The following is a 17,125-nucleotide window of genomic DNA, read 5'->3' as shown; positions in this document are numbered from 1 at the left end:
GAAAAAGGACAGAATACATCTACCTTTCAAATTCTAGTAAAAATGCAGGTACCTAAAACAAGAATTATGGTCAAAGTTTGGTGCCCATTGACATATATGTCATGTGTTTATAAATAATTTAAATTTTGCTTTCTGGCCTATGGGAAACCAATAAATCAGCTTTTCCCAAATTCAGAACCTGTTACACAATCTGTGGGACTCTGAACTAGAAGAAAATGCAAAACTCTTATAAAAGAAAGATTCTGACACATCCTAAATTTAATTACTAGGGCTGCTGGATGGATGGGTTGAAGAGATAAGGAAAGTTAATCAGTTAACAGATATGGTCAGAAAGCAACAAAGTTTGATCCACATTCCTGAACCTGTGTTGAAACTTTGACTTATAACCCCTGGTGGCCAAACTCTAGGTGCCACCACTGCCTGCTCTCCTATGAACTGCAGAAGTACTAAGTCCAACCAGTCCAGAGGCAGCAAATCTTCCTCCGTATGGACTCTTCTGTCCTAACACTTGCCTGGCTTCATATTATCCCACCCCTCTTAGACCATGCAAGTTCAATGTAAACAATTTACACTTTTCTTACTCAAATTTTTATTATGAAACTATTCTGGGGTGAACTGTCGCTCCCCCTCTTCGCGGAGGAACGACACAGGACCCTGCGTTGGTCTTTAGTCTGCTCGGCCCTCCCCGGGTTTGCTGCTGGTTCTTCCCGGGTTGGCTACGGACCCTTCCACCTCCGCGGAAGGGCGGTTCCCCCTGCCACTTTCCCCACTTTCGCGGGGGAGCGGCACACTGCCAGCCGGCTCTCTCGGGGGCTGCACAGGTGTTCCTTCAGATAGATGTTCCTGGTGCATGTTGTCTCTCTCCTCCTTTATAGTCCTCTTCCACCAATCCCAACTCTGCTACCCACACACCGAGTACGCTGCTCTCCTCCAATCAGGAGCAGGATCAGCTCCTGCAGGTCATCACTCAAGTTGGCGAGAGACAGCTGCGTAGAAGCTGTTTACTCCTCTCCCAGCGCCATATTGTGGGAGAGCAGATGCATAGAATAAGTCTTAATTCGAGTAACTTAGTCTAGTCCGAGTTGCTCCCCACATGAACTATTGTCTAATAAGAAAGGATGCCCCTATCTCACATTACAGTGCCTAGAAATGATATATGGCTCCAGCTCCCAACTTCCTGTTCATGCAAACCAGCTTCCTGTTCCTGTTCATGCAAACCCTTGGAGGCGGTAATGATATCTCAAGTGTTTGAATTTCTACCTCCTCCATGGGAGAGCTGGATTGAGTTTCTGGCTGCTGGCTTTTGCAGTGGCTCTGGCTTAACCTCAGCCATAGCAGACATCTGGGAAGTAAACCAACAGTTGGGAGCTCTTTCTGTGTCTATCTGTCTCTCTCTCTCTCTCTCTCGTCTTTGCATCTCTCTCTCTCTCTCTCTCTCTGTGTATGCCTTTCAAATACATTTTTAAAAGATTTATTTATTTATTTGAAAGACAGAATTACAGAGAGAGATAGAAACAGAGAGAAAGAGTGAAAGATCTTCCATCCGCTGGTTCACTCCCCAAATGACCGCAATGGCCAGAGCTGAGCTGATCCAAAGCCAGGAGCCAGGAGCCTCTTCCAGGTTTCCTTTGTGGATGCAAGGGCCCAAGGAGATGGGTCATCTTCTACTGTTTTCCCAGGCCATAGCAGAGAGCTGGATTAGAAGTGGAGAAGCAGGGACTTGAACCAGCACCCATATGGGATGCTGGTATTGCATGCTGGGGCTTTAACCCTCTGTGCCACAGCACCAGCTCCTCAAATAAATTAATTAAGAAAGAAAGTATTCTGTACTCTTAGGGCTGGCAAACATATTTCCAGTTGCTTTCTAGCTTTGTTGCTGGGAATTGGAGAACATGTCCAGGATGTATTCCATTTTCAGCTATTATCTGTAACAAACTCTTCTGTTTCAGAGAAAGATGAGTCTCAAGAATTTTGGTTAAATAGCCACTTGCTCAAGATCATTAAGAACTTCAAGTCAGTGACAGTAGAGCAGTATACCAAGGAGGAGTGGCTGTCTGAGAACAGGGCCCTGAGTTCCTACACAGCCACATGAACATGAACCTGACCCTGCCTACCTTCATTCTAGTTTATATATTTTTTTTAAGATTTATTTTATTTATTTATTTGAAAGAATCACACAGAGAGAGAGGGGGAGCCAGAAACAGAGAGAGAGAATTCCTCCACCTGCTGTTTCACTCCCCAACTGGCTGCAACGGCTGGAGCTGTGCCGATCCAAAGCCAGGAGCCAGGAGCCAGGAGCCAGGAGCCAGGAGCCAGGAGCCAGGAGCCTCTTCTGGGTCCCCCACGCAGGCGCAAGGCCCCAAGGACCCAGGCCATCCTCCACTGCCTTCCCACACCACAGCAGGGAGCTGGACCAGAAGTGGAGCAGCCAGATTTGAATCAGCGCCCACATGGGATGCAGGCACTGCAGGCAGTGGCCCCACCCACCATGCCACAATGCTGGCCCTCTAGTTCATATTTTCTACCTCTCCATCACATTCTGTTTGTCATCCTTTGTGAAACATTTATAATGTATTTATTTAAAAGTTTGCTTTCATATTTTAAAATGCTTGACATAATCTTTAAACTAGAAAGTTAAATTAGCAATTATTAGATAAATAAAAAAGAATAAATCAAATATACTATTTAGAAATTGCTTATAACTGTGATGATAAAGAGAGTAATTTTTAAAAATAGGGTATTGGGAGTTCAGCTTGGTGGTTTAGATGCTCGCATCTCACAGCAAAGTACCTGAGTTTAACTCCTAACTCTGGCTCTTGATTCCAGCTTCCTGTGAATGCAGACCCTGCAGGTAACAGTGGTGGCTCAAGTAATTAGGTTCCTGCCACTCAGGTGAGGGAGTCAGATGCATTCCTGGCTCCTGGCATTGGCCCCGTCCCAGCCACAGCCAATATAGACATCTGAGGAGCGAACTAGTAGCTGGGAGATCTCTTTCTCTCCCCATCTCTCTCTCTCTCTCGCTCTCTCTTGCTCTCTCTGTCTCTGTCTCTGTTTCTATCTTCTCCCTCTCCCTCTCGAAGAAATAAACATCAAATTTTCAAGAATGGGCATTTGGCCCAGCAGTTAGAGTAAGCTGGGGCATCCACATTCCCAGGTTTGCACTCCTGCTGTGCTGTTGATTCCAGCGTCCTGCTAATGCAGACCCTGAGATGCAGCAGGTGATGACTTAAGTACTTGGGTCCCTGCCATTCACATGGGGGACCTGAATTGAATTCTAGATTCCCGCCTTCAGCCTAGCCTAGCCCTGGCTGTTGCAGGTATCTGGAAGGAGAGAGCCAGTAGACGGAAGCTTTCTTTCTGCCTATCTGTCTCTCTCTCTTCCAAATGAATAAAAATAAAACAAATAGAATACTGATATTTATCATGTTAGTATTTAGAAAGCTGTGGCTTTATGATGATGATAATGAGATAGTTTTTATGAAACTCACCCCAATTTTCTGTTGTATCGTGAATCATACAAAGTAGTCAAGAGACTACTAACAATACCACATTCCTGAGGAAAGCAAGAAGTTGTAATCTGCTGAACTAAAGAGGAAGGCAAGAGGCCTAAAAGAGTTGAAACAGAAATTAATCAAATGGCAAGGCTAATGTAGGAGAAGAGGAGGAAGTCTAGACAAGGCAGATAGACAATTCCATAAATATTTATTGATTATTTCCAATGTACCAGATCTCAGATGCTGAAAATACAGCAAAGAACAATGCAAAGGATTGCTTTTGGTTCAGCTGAAGATACACAGCTTTGTCAGAATATTCTGTGTTATTTTAATTTTCCCATACAATGGAAAATGTGAGAGCTTGGATATGTTAGGTACCAGACAGGCAAATGGAAGTTGAGTACAGAGTAATTTTTTAAAAAAAGATTTATTCATTTATTTGAAATGAATTACAGATGGAGAGGGAGAAAGAGAGAGAGGAAAAAGAGAGAGAGAGGTCTTACATTTGTTGGTTCACTACCCAAATGGCTGCAGTGGCCAGGGTTAGGCAAGGCTGAAGCTAAGAACCAGGAGCTTCATCTGAGTCTCCCTTGTGGGTGCAGGGACCCAAGTACTTTGGGCATCTTCTGCTGCTTTCCTAGGTACATTAACAGGAAAGCTGAATCAGAATCGGAGCATCCGGGACTCAAATCTGCACCCATATGGGATGCCAGTGCTGCAGACAGCAGTTAACCCACTGTGTGCCACAGTGCTGGCCCCACGGAGTAATTTGAAAATTGCTGAGGATCAAAGATCTAACCCATTAGACAAATTTTATTGCAAGAACTGATATGAGCTAATTACAGATTTCCCTATATGTTGCCTAAAATCCTGTCTACACAAAGTTCTTTGTAAAATTACCATTGAAAATTAGAGTGATGTTAAGGCACAGTAAAGCATTATTTATAAATATTCCCAGTTTATCATTTTATTTCTAGATAGGTAATGATTTTTCACAAGTCTAAATTGTCATTTCAACGGTTACACATTATGAACAGGTTGGTTTTTTGAATGCTTAGCAAACTATCTGCCTTCTTAAGTAGAATACCTGTGTATATGTGGGAGATCAGATATGCTACCCCAAAATATGTCCCTTTGGCATAAGGATTATTTTGAGCTGATTAATTTGAGAGAGACAGGAGATGCTCTGAAAACAGAATAGAAGCCATCTTCTTGTGGGGACATTGACATCGCTCAAGGCAATCTCTATTTATGAGGGTGTTCCCCTCTGTCCCCTGACGAGAAGAATGAGTAAATGGACATTTTTCACCAGTTGAAATCTGCCTGATCAGACCCACTTTACTTTTGCCCGCTGTGCTTCTCCTAGCCTCCTTCCCCTAAGTTCCCTCCCACATACCCTTCTTTCTGTGCTTTAACGGAAGGCGCTGTGTAAACTGGAGTTCTAGGTCACCTCTGGAGGCTACACTCACTGAGTTTTCTCCCATGCACCTACATAATGTACATGCATGCGCATTAACATGTACATGTTAATCAGACCTTATTTTTTCTCTAGTTAATCTGTCTGGTTACAGAAGCCTCAACAGACAAGCTGGAAGGGAATAGGGAAACTTACTTTTCTTCCTTTACACACAGAATGTAGCAAGTATCTTCTTCCAAGGATGTTAGACTACCTGACACTGTTACGTTCATGGTCAGTTAAATGGGAGGAAAGGTCAGGGGCTTTGTCACACCCTATGCTCGAAGTTGCTTTCATAGATTTGGCAAAGCTCTCCTCTTGATCCCTATGCTCATGAAAGTCTCTTGGTTAGAAAGAATGCCATCAGCGTATTAATAAGTGGCATAGATTGTCTTCCTGGTTCTTTTCATTCATTTCCTAACTTGGTATATATCTTTCTTCTATTTACCTATCTATCTGTCACAGCTGCATTTCCACCTGTCAGTTATCTTCAACTTCCTGTCAATAGTAAACTATATTCCTACTTTTCATTTTATACTTGGATTCACTTCCCTTAGAATGTCTTTATTTTGTAATTGTTAGGAAATATTAAATAGATTTTAACAGACTCCAAGACTCCTTTTATATGTATTTACCTAAAATTGGATCGTTTCTTTACTTTTCAAATTATATTTTTTAAAAAGGGATTTATTTTATTTATTCGAAAGACAGAGTTACAGACAGAGATAAAGACAGAGAAAGAGAGATCTTCCGTCTATTGGTTCACTCCCCAAGTGGCCAGAGCTGAGCCAATCTGAAGCCAGGAGCCAGGAGCTTCTTCTGGGTCTCCCACAGGGGTGCAGGGGTCCAAGGACTTGGCCATCCTCTGCTACTTTCCCAGGCACATCAGCAGGGAGTTGGATCAGAAGTGGAGCAGCCGGGATGTGAACTGGTGCCCATACAGGATATCAGCGCTTCAGGCGGGGCTTTAACCCACTGCCCCACAGTGCTGGCCCCTTAAATTACTTTTATAACCCTGTTAGTTTTTAAGTTACATTTATTTATTTTTTGAACATAATTTCTTAAATATTTTTATTTATTAATTTTTTAAAGAGTTATTTTTTATTTGAAAGGGGCAGAGAGAAAGAGGTCTTTCATCTGCTGGTTCACTCCACAAATACCTGCAATGGCCAGAGGCTGATCCAAAGCCAGGAACCAGAAGCTTCCTCTGGGTCTCCCACGTGGGTACAGGGGTCCAAGGACCTGGGCCATCTTCTACTGCTTTCTCAGGCCATAGCAGAGAGCTAGATCAGAAGTGGAGCAGCCAGAACTTGACCAGTGCCCATATGGGAAGCCGGCACTATGTCACAGCACCAGTCCCTCACATTTATTTCTAATACAAGGTATCACAGGAATTTTAACTTATATTTACATCATTAAGAAAATTGCAAATATTTTGAATTCTCATTTTTCATATATTGACCAGAAGTGAATAGAGTATAGGATGTATCAGTTTGTCACATGTAGAAAAAATTATTTCAGTCACTTGAAGATTATTTTATGTCATAATGTATTTATTATACTTAATAAATTGTATATACTTACATGTTATGTAACAGTTTATTACATACTACACTTAATGATGTATGTGATTATATCTTAAGCAGATATAAGTAATTTACAATACGTATAAATATACATATAAATAGCTTGCCTTTTAAGTAGTTCATAAATATACACATATGTTTACATATTTTATTTTATATTTAATACATTCATATATATTAATGTCAAAAAGTTTATGTAGAATTGTCTGGCATATGAATATAGTTTATACATAACATTAAATATATTTTATGTTATTATACTTGGTTATATGTTATAAAGAGATACTAGCTTTATTTAATATGATCCTGATGGATTTTTTGGAACAAATATAGCAGCAACTTACCCACCCCAGTCAAACATCTGAAATATTTCACACAAATAGCCATGTCTGGGAAAATATTTTCCGATTCGTGTCAGTGTTCCATTTGACCTATAAACATAGCCACATTATTGAAGAGAGACTTTCTGACAATATTTTTACCTGCTATATTTTTAAATGACTTTCATTTTTTTCTCTCAAATTTTCTTTAGATAAATCCCCTTTCCTTTGCAGGAGACTGAGACTTTTTGCATCTCTTACCTATAGATGCAGAACAGACGGTTGTTTTCCTTTCTGTGGGAGGCAGCAAGGGTGGAAGGGGAAGAGATTTACTGTCAGATATAACAGATGGATGCCAGCTCCATCATTTTAGAAGACTGTAGCTGGCTTCCTAACACCTCTAGAAATAAGTCCGTTCAAAAGTATGAGCCTACCTTCCTAGTTTAGCCACTGTTGCTAAGGGATTAGAATTAATTTTAATATTTAATGTATTCTTTCCATTTCATTGGAGGCATATATTTCCTCCCTGAGTTTTTTTTTTAAATCGTACAGAAGAGATCAAAATATATTCCATAAACAAGATGAATGTAAGGAAACCACTTCAATGACCATAATATACGCAGTTAGCAAGGAAGAAGGAAACAATTAGAGGCTGGTGACAACATTGGTAGTGAATCTGTAGTGTGTGATTATCCTAATGCAAACCAGCTTCTGCCTTTGCTCAATGTTACCTTTTCTGTAGAGTGAGGAGACAGTTTTCCTTGAATCACTTGGTTCTTTGCTGTTGCTTAATGTGCTAAAATACAAGACCTTAAGCCATTTTTTATGTTCGTGTTTGTGGAGAGCAACTTTGACAGACACAGTGTACAACTCCCTGTGGGACAGAAAAGGTGTGGCTATGCTGGCTCTAAAAGAAATGCATTTCCCAATCTCAGTTTTCCTCTTTGTATGCAGGTTTCATTCCTGCCTCCCTCATCATCCTCCAGGGGTTAAGGACAGAAGGAACTGAAACAAATGTGCTGATTCTCAAGATACTTGCTGCCTGTGCTGTGAGTATTAAAGTTCTTTGTGCCTGACTCAGAAATCTCTTGTCTTTTACCAGCATCATACAATCAGGAAGTGACTAAGTGCAAGCATAGGATAAAATTAAATTCCAGGGCCATCTTGCAGTGAGAATGAGATCTTGACAGAGAGGTGATTTTTCTGGAAGAGAAAGTGCAAGGCCCTACAGGCAAGGTTCAGAGTTAGGAGAAGAAGAATCCCTGAGATCCGATGGTGAATGCTTTTACACAAATGATACAAATGGGATAAGACAATATGGGTGTCCACTCTTATTAACAAGAGTGAGGGACAACAGGAATGATGGAAAACCACTGATGAAATGAGCTCTTCTTGTTTACTGTCTTTGAACTGAAAGAGGAAGAGACATGGGAAAGCAAGAGCCAGTGCTATGCTCCCAGCTGATAGAAAATGTACTTACAGAGCCCCCAAAGCCGATATAAATTTTGTCCACAGTGAGAATTTTGTGTAAAGATCTAGAGCTTTGAAAGAGCCAAAAATATAGGTGTCATTTTAGTTGAGCTGTGAGCAACTGTCACCTGTGTCAAAATCAAAGGTCAATGGAAAACCTTGATTACTAGTATGGAGCCATTTTTTCTTCTAGTAATTTCCTGATCTTTTATGGTGGAATGAGAAGGCTGTGCCAAGATAGTCACTGGCAAATGAGTGTCAGTTACTCAGGAAATGGCTTCAGAACCCACCTGGCAAAGTAGCCTGCCTGGCAACAGGCAGTGATTTGTTACAGCATAAACCGCCCCTTGACCGGATTGGCTGCCTTGGCTATATAAGCTGCTGTACCAACTGAAATAAACGAGTCTGCGAGCTGCTAACCTCTAGCCCATTTTCATCCAAATCCCAGTGTCTGTGTGGTGACTCCACGCCTCTGGCCCCCACTATGCTCCTTCTCTCAGAACAAATCCACAGCAACAATCTTTCTTTTCTCTTCTATTTAACTTCAGTTGCTTTAAGGAGAAATATCATTTGGCATGAGCCAAGATTTCTCTCTCCTCAAAAGAGATGAAAAGCCAAATGTACTTTTCTACCTATATTGAGGAACTTCAGGGAGGGGTAGGACTCAAATTTTCACAGTTCTTTTGTCCACCAAAGTCACTGTCTTACCCAGTCTATGAAGTAGAAAAGGTACCTGTGTTTAACTGCTTCACTAAGGGTGAATGTCACAGTAGGACAGCAATGATGGCTTTGACATTTGCACATATCGTTGCACTTATGTGTTACAGGCTTGTATTTTCTGACCTGTAAGTATCTGAAGGAATTGTTCTGGTCAAGGACTGCCACAAGAGGAAACATGATAGTATGTCAGACAAATCACCTCACCTCTCTCTAGTCTTCTCCCGGCTGGTCCAGTAGAAATAAAATGGACTTGAACAAGGTGAAAGTAAAATCACAGTTTTAGTCAAAGACTTTTTGCCTTTACTTTCCCTAATGGAGCATCATGACAACCCTGCAGGTGCATATGGTCTTTGCCAAGAAGGACTTCTCCACTGCCACCTTCTCTAGGAACACATGTATGATACTGATCTGATGCTCTCCTTACCCTTTCAAGACACACAAATACTACAAAGAAGCTTTCAAAAATGAATGAGCTTTTGCTCACACAGAGTTCCTGGCTCTACTACCTTAGTTGAATATATGAAAATAAGGACTGACCAAGGTCTGTGCCAGCCCTGATGCTGCCAAGAAACAGCTATTGATCATCTCAGCACGTGCAGTTTGAAAACGGCACTAACATCTTTAGAGCTTTTTGGCTTCTGGAGATAACTTCTTCCTTGTTTACAAATTTTACTTACTGCTGGTTACGCTGTTATGTGAAATATAGCCTTCCTTTAAATGGGGCCTCTTCTGAAAAAAGTTTCTAAAATAAATCCAAATAACAATGAAACAAGCATGTTTGTAGTGGCCTTATCAAAGATGCCTTCAGTATCAACCTGCTAAACACCTCATTTCACACCTGAAATTTCTGGACAACTCAAGATGGTGGTAAGTTGTCCATGGGCTTGTAAGACAAGAAAACCTTCCCCTTGGCTTCATGATATGTACCATTACAATGGTGATTATTGGTCTGTCCTTGAGTTTCTTGAAAATAAAGACATCCTCAACTCCCAAGCCTATAACCCTTCCTTGGGTCCTGGAAGTGGCATCCTGAACACTTGATATGGCCACTGAGATGTCTTGCTAAACCACAGAGCCAAAACTGGATTCCTGAGACATTCTGCTTGCAACAGGAAGCAGCTTTCTTTATCCCCAGTCCTTTGCAAGATGTCATGGTGCTAAAAGAGTTCATCTCTGTTCCTTACCCTTTGGCTTTATGGAGCTCCTTGGGATCGAGTGAATGAATGGGAAAGGATGTTTATAGATCACAGATAGCATCAATATCCTCACATAAGATCAAGCTGCTACTTTTCATTCCTTAACCAGAAAGTTCTCAATAAAGGACTGGACCAAAGGGACGACGCGAGTAGTCAAAGTTTAGGCAGTCATATTAGCACTGGATAAGTTAATCCACAATTGACTCTGGCCGTAAATTTTTGTAGACTCTAGAGCCATTGCCAATGAATGATCTTTCTGAGTAATATAATGAAAAGAAACAATTGCAATTTATTATCCAAGGATACCTCAATGGGGCAAAGAACTCCAAACATCTCTTGCCTGTCAGATACTTAAAACATAAATCAAGGTTACACCTATATCCATTGCTATTAAATCCCCCAAAGCCTCATCAAGACACTCCTTATCCCTGTGGGAGTTTCAGATGTCATTAATACTAATCATGACACATACTCACTTCTCAGAATATATAATGCTTCTTGGACAGATGTTTAATGGGAATTTCAACTCTCCTACTGGCCTAAGGCTGCAGACCTCACAGAGTGCCATAATGATCTACTTAAACAAATTCAAATTCAATTAAATGGAAAAAATAGCACATTTGCCTCAGAGTGAAACCTCAAGCGTTAGTTGTAATAAGTCACTCTTTTTTATTGTTTGCCTGTTGACAACTTGTAAGCACATCCTTTCTTCCCTTTCTGCCCCATCTGTGAGCACGATAAGGAAGACCAGCTGCTCCCTCTTTTGGCATTAGTGAGAATGTGTCCCCTTATTTGGAAATACTCACCCTAGTCCCATCCCTTAACCAACATGAAGTATACATGCCAGTCTCCTTCTTCTGCTTTCTCAAGTCATTTTCAGATCTTGGAGCTACTTTCTTCTCCCCATGGAAACTCCTGTCATGTATACAATAAAATGTTTCCATAGTTTCTTGGTGTGTATGCATTACCAGCGTTAGTGTCTGAACCCTATTTTTCCTGAAATGTGAGTTCTTTCTTGTTTCTGAGGAGTGGTTGCAGCACCAACCAAGATGTTAGCCCTGTGACTCCTGTCAAAAATTGACCTATTTTTCTTGGGATGACAAAGGCTACTTTGCAAGAGGACATTGTCCCCCACCATTTTTTTTTTTTTTTTTTGGTAAATACTGTGGTCTAATGGCCTGCATTCCACATGAAGTCAGTTTTATCAATGAATAGAGATGTCTCAGAAATGGTCTAGCTCCTTTAGTTTGTCACCTAAATAACTTTAAGAATGAAAGAACTAGGGAGGTTTATCGAATTATTTTGAAATTCATATTTCCAGTCCTGACAGTTCTTGGGCAAGATGCATCTTCTTTTCCCTAACAGTAAGCCTGTCACGGTGCAAACTTCTGTCTGGAGGACTGGCAATGAGGGCCTAAGGAGTTTAAAATTAATTTTACCAAGTTTTGTCACCTGGATTCTCTTGTTCGTGTTACACAGACTTAAATCATGAAGACACTGACTATATCAATGAGTACACTGCTGTGTAAGTTTTCCTATAGTTGCTCACCTGAGACAAGATGAGGATGTAAGAAGTCTATAAATTTTATAAAATATCTGCCCCACTTGCACCTGACACCCTACACAGAAGGTATCAGTTTGGCTACAGAATGAATATAGAAAAGGTGAATTTATCACACAGAAGTGGGACACGCTAAGGTTCTAGTCGTGGAATAAGACAACTCTAGCAAATGAAGGGCATACTCCTTAGGCATCACAGGTTACAAGGAAAAAGGAATGGTTAATGCTTTCTTTGTTACCATGTATAGTATTGCAACCTGGTAGAGCCATCAGATAGTCTGTCTTTGGAAATCTGACCCTTCACTGAAAAAAACAAAAGCGAAATAAAATCACATGGACTTGGCTAGTTCTGAACTCTTCTGCTGTTCCTGGTGCTGTCAGTGGCACTGATAGTCAAGAGTCCTTGAGTTATGTCATACATGACTTTCCTGGTGCTAGCCCTTAAGTTATGCCATATATGACAGAGGCAACGATTTCTAGGTGTTATTACCCATATGTCTTAACCAAACCAAAATAGTGATGATCAAAATTGGGTTTAAGGATACAACCAGGTGGGGCCGGCGCTGTGGCCCAGAAGGTTTAAGCCTCCACCTGCTCTGCCGGCATCCCATGTAGCTGCCAGTTCTAGTCCTGGCTGCTCCTCTTCTGATCCAGCTCTCTGCTAAGGCCTGGGCAAATTGTGGAAGATGGCCCAGTGCTTTGGCCCCTGAAACTGCGTGGGAGACCCAGAGGAAACTCTTGTCTCCTGGCTTTGGATCAGAGCAGCTCCAGCTGTTGTGGCCATTTGGGGAGTGAACCAGCGGATGGAGAACATTTCTCTACGTTTCTCCTTCTCAATCTCTGTAACTCTACCTCTTAAACAAATAAATTAAATCTTAAAATATAAAAATAAGTAAAGAATATAACCAGCAGAACTTGTGTACATTTGGGTTACATATTTATATGTGAGAAATCATGGACCACAACACATCTCTCTAATAAGAGAGAGGGAGTGCTTTTTGCTCATGTATTTCCCGTTGTACTTATCAGCATGATACCAAACAGTGACAGGCTAGTTGCAATCCTCTAGCACAGGACATAATGAATAATAGGCTTTGCCTTAAACTGCAATCTGGCTGTCTAAAATATGATTTACTGCTCCTCCAAGAACATATGGTATATTGATTGAATTTAGGATCCTGGGGACAGAGTTGAGCTCAATACTGCAGGTTGGCATCATCCTGCCTATGGACATGCTGTTAATTAAATGCTGTGTGACAAAAGGAATGGATTTGGTTATAGCCTCTGTCAGTCAGGTTAATCAGAGTAGCCAATGAAATAATTTAATCATTTAAAGTTTTGCTGGAAGCTGGGACAAAGTATGATCAAAGAGAAAATATTGCTTGGAGATAAGTATGACACCTTTGGGTTCCTCATTTTAATGGGTGTGCCCTGTCTACTACTCCTTATCTAGGCCATTTCTCAGGGCTGTGTTATTAAATCAATTGTATTTTGGAAGGCTTTTCTCAAGAGGACTCAAGTGTTGTGCTCTTATGAGTTATCTTGACAGATGAGGTAACCTTTGTTAGCAGGACAGAGAGAAAGCTGGCTGATTGGTTGCTACAAAGATGGTGGATGCTCCCTAGCTCCAGGTTTCTCTCCTGTATTACATTCTGCCTGTGTGCAGGTTTTATCTGGAGCCTTCGTGTCACCCACACTCTTGGACTGGGAGATATGGAGAACTGATAGAAATACGTTCATGCCCATGCTGCCTGCTATGCCTTAAGTAATAAAGGCTTTGTCTGGACCCAGGAGTCTTTTTCCTTCTGCAACATGTATAAGGTAATACCAGACTAACTTACCAGATTGTAATACAAAGTGAAGTCAATATATGATAGCAGGCTTCTTCCCTAACAATGATTCTTTTCATATCAGCCATTTGTTGGTTTACATATTAGATAAAATTTCTCCTTTAGTCACTAGCATTTTTAGAAGGGACCATGGTAATCAGCTATTTGCTGTTCTTTTTGGGAAGAGTGTAAGGGTACATCTTGACCTGGGATTAGGTGCAGGCCTGAGTGGTTAGTAGGAGTCAGAATTAGACCATACAAAAATTTCTTCTTGGAAAATAATGCATACCTCTGCTATCTTTTCCATAATGTATTTCCCAAATCTGTTTTTGGGCTGGAAATCAGATTTGTTCCTCTGGTTTCAAAGGCCAAGTTACTCAGATAATGGGCAATGTGCCCTCTTGACTCAGACTTTTTAAAATAAAACAATAGTTTTCCATGTGTATGTTACTAGACAAGCTTTTGAAACAGCTCTTGTAAATAATTGACTATAAACAGTATGTAACTTTCCCTTAAAAGAGGCTAAATATCAACTCCAAAAATCTAGGACATTATTTGGATATTTAGTTTCAGTCAGTTTCAGTTTAGTTCAGGAAGTGTATCTATTATATGCATATAATTCTCATTGACTATATTAAAAGAATTTTATGAGTGAGTGCTAACTGTATATTCCAGAAGACTTGAGAATTAAAGTTTTTATGTAATATGATGACAGTACAGAGGCAATATATGATGAATTTTATTTGAAATGAAATATATCTACTATTAAAACCCCTTTAATATATACTATATGGTTCTTGATTTGTTTAGAATTATGTTTTTTAAAATGTATAAATATCTTGAAAATTGAAAAATGGTAGGGCAGAAAATTCTCAGCAAATTTTTCTCTCCCTGAAGTTGTCAACTCCAAAAGAGAGAGTAAAAGAAAGAAACTGGGGAAGAGAGAACGACAGAAAGAGAATGAAAGAGGAAGAGAGAGGCAAACAGAAGAGAATATGGGATAAATTAGTGAAATTCTATAAAACAATTTTCATTACTTCTGTGAAATGACAATATGTTTGAAGAATTATCTAAAATACTGAGAAGTTTTACATACTTTTTTTAAAGCCTTGAACTTCCTCAGGATGTGAAAAAATGTAATAAGCAAAGATTTTGAATACATTTGAAAACAAGATAAATTATGTTACAGATAAGATAAAATTCTAAGTGTAAAAAAGAAAACAATGAGATTTCCAAAAAACAAATACAGAAAGGACTGAAACTGCCAAATTGAAAATTGTCCAATTTTGCATCAAGTGATGGATTTTAGGACTAAATATTATGCCATCCAATGACATATAACTGGAACATATATTTTCAATAACTTGTTACAGATAATGGAGAACCCTCTTTCAAAAAAATGAAAATGATGTGATTACATCAGTGAAGGCCTTGTCAAGATAAAGACGTTTCTCCAGGTAGTTTAGCAGATAATTGTATACAAAATACAAAGTACACATACACACATACACACACACACATGTGTGCATGTATATGACAATGAACTTCAGCAGCAAGGAACTGACCCAGGCACCTTAAATTGGTTTCTGAATTCCATTCTTCAATAAAAGGTGACAGAGTCCCTCAGTGAAATGGTTGATTTGTTTGGGACAAAACAGGGGAAATACAAGATAAGCCTGGAGGACCTTGCAGTGCCTACAAATAAGAAAGTACTAAACACCAATAAAGTAAAACATAAGGCATAGCAAAAAGAAACAAGAACCAATGTGAAAGAGCTCACAACGGCCAAAGACGTAACAATTTGAACAATAATAACTTCTGCATAACATTGTAGTCCAAAAATAAAATAAAAACACATGAACCCAGATGGATTTGAGTTATTGAATAAAAAGTAAAGACGACGAGGGATAAATCTTTTTCTTAAAGAGTACTCCAAAATAGTTTAATAGATTCTCATGTCTTCAGGGCATACATTTGACTCTGGGAGGGACTTAGCAATTCTCTTGCAAAGGACACACTCAAGCATGACGAACACAAGTAACTTCCCAGAGGGGAAATATGGAGGCACCACCGAGCAATCAAGGTTGACATTCAAATGGTAAGTCATGCTATGTTCAACAGCCCGGTGATATGATGTGATAAGGGGGTACTTACCGTCTTTAGTGTTCTCAGATAGTCTCATATCCCTAGTTTACTCATAGGAAATGATCAAACCTACCTAACATGAGGAATATTATAACAAATACTTGAAAAATATTCTTCAAAATCCTGCCAGGAAAGAACAAACTCCTATGTTGCTGATTCAGTGACACAAGCTACCTATAATTTCCTGGTGGCCGTCTCTACATCTGATTGCATAAATTCTTGTGTTCCCTCATGGACTTCGGTTTTGTGCACCAAGCTTTCCCAGTAGTCAAAGTTGCAGGGATAGAAAGAAAGGGTCAGAACAGAGTATTGGATGTAAATCTGAGAGCAGCCGTGCCTACTTCCACTCCTCACTTTCTTAGTATAAAAGCTGACCTGTTCTGAGAAAACACAAGGCCTCTCTAACAGGTGAGTTTAAAGTAAAGCCTTCCATTGACATAACACACCACAGAATTTCACTGCTGTATATGTAGGTGCTTCCATTTAAACTGCCTTCCTGGCCGGCGCCACGGCTCAGTAGGCTAATCCTCCGCCTTGCAGCGCCGGCACACCAGGTTCTAGTCCCGGTCGGGGCGCCAGATTCTGTCCCGGTTGCCCCCCTTCCAGGCCAGCTCTCTGCTGTGGCCAGGGAGTGCAGTGGAGGATGGCCCAAGTGCTTGGGCCCTGCACCCCATGGGAGACCAGGATAAGTACCTGGCTCCTGCCATCGGATCAGCACGGTGCGCCTGCTGCAGCATGCCGGCCGCGGCAGCCATTGGAGGGTGAACCAACGGCAAAGGAAGAGCTTTCTCTCTGTCTCACTCTCTCACTGTCCACTCTGCCTGTCAATAAATAAATAAATAAATAAACTGCCTTCCTGGGCTGCTGCTGTGCGGCAGTGGGTTAACACCCTGGTCTGGAGCGCCAGCATTCTATATGGGTCCGACACCCAGTGCTCTCTGCTATGGCCTGGGAAAGCAATAGAAGATGGCCCAAGTCCTTGGGCCTTGCACCTGCGTGGGAGACCTGGAAGAAGCTCCTGGCTCCTGGCTCCTGGCTTCGGATAGGCACAGCTCTGGCCCTTGCGGCCAACTGGGCAGTGAACCAGCGGATGGAAGACCTCTCTCTCTCTCTCTCTCTCTCTGCCTCTCCTTCTCTTTCTGTGTAACTCTGACTTTCACATAAATAAATAAATCTTAAAAAAATAAATAAACTGCCTTCCTTCCTACTCCTGCATTCCTGCCGAGCCCTACTTCATGCCTGCTTGCTAATTATATCCATTTTCAGTGTTTCATAGAGGATGAAGCAAGGCTTAGTAATTTGCATGAGGTCACAGAGTTAGCAAATTAGAGTAAAATTTGAAATCAAGT

This window comes from Oryctolagus cuniculus, chromosome 8, assembly GCF_051225735.1.
Source record: "Oryctolagus cuniculus isolate XC-2025 breed Fujian yellow rabbit chromosome 8, ASM5122573v1, whole genome shotgun sequence".
Taxonomy (NCBI): Eukaryota; Metazoa; Chordata; class Mammalia; order Lagomorpha; family Leporidae; genus Oryctolagus; species Oryctolagus cuniculus.
The sequence above is the reverse complement of the archived record's forward strand: the minus strand, read 5'-3'. Positions refer to the sequence as shown.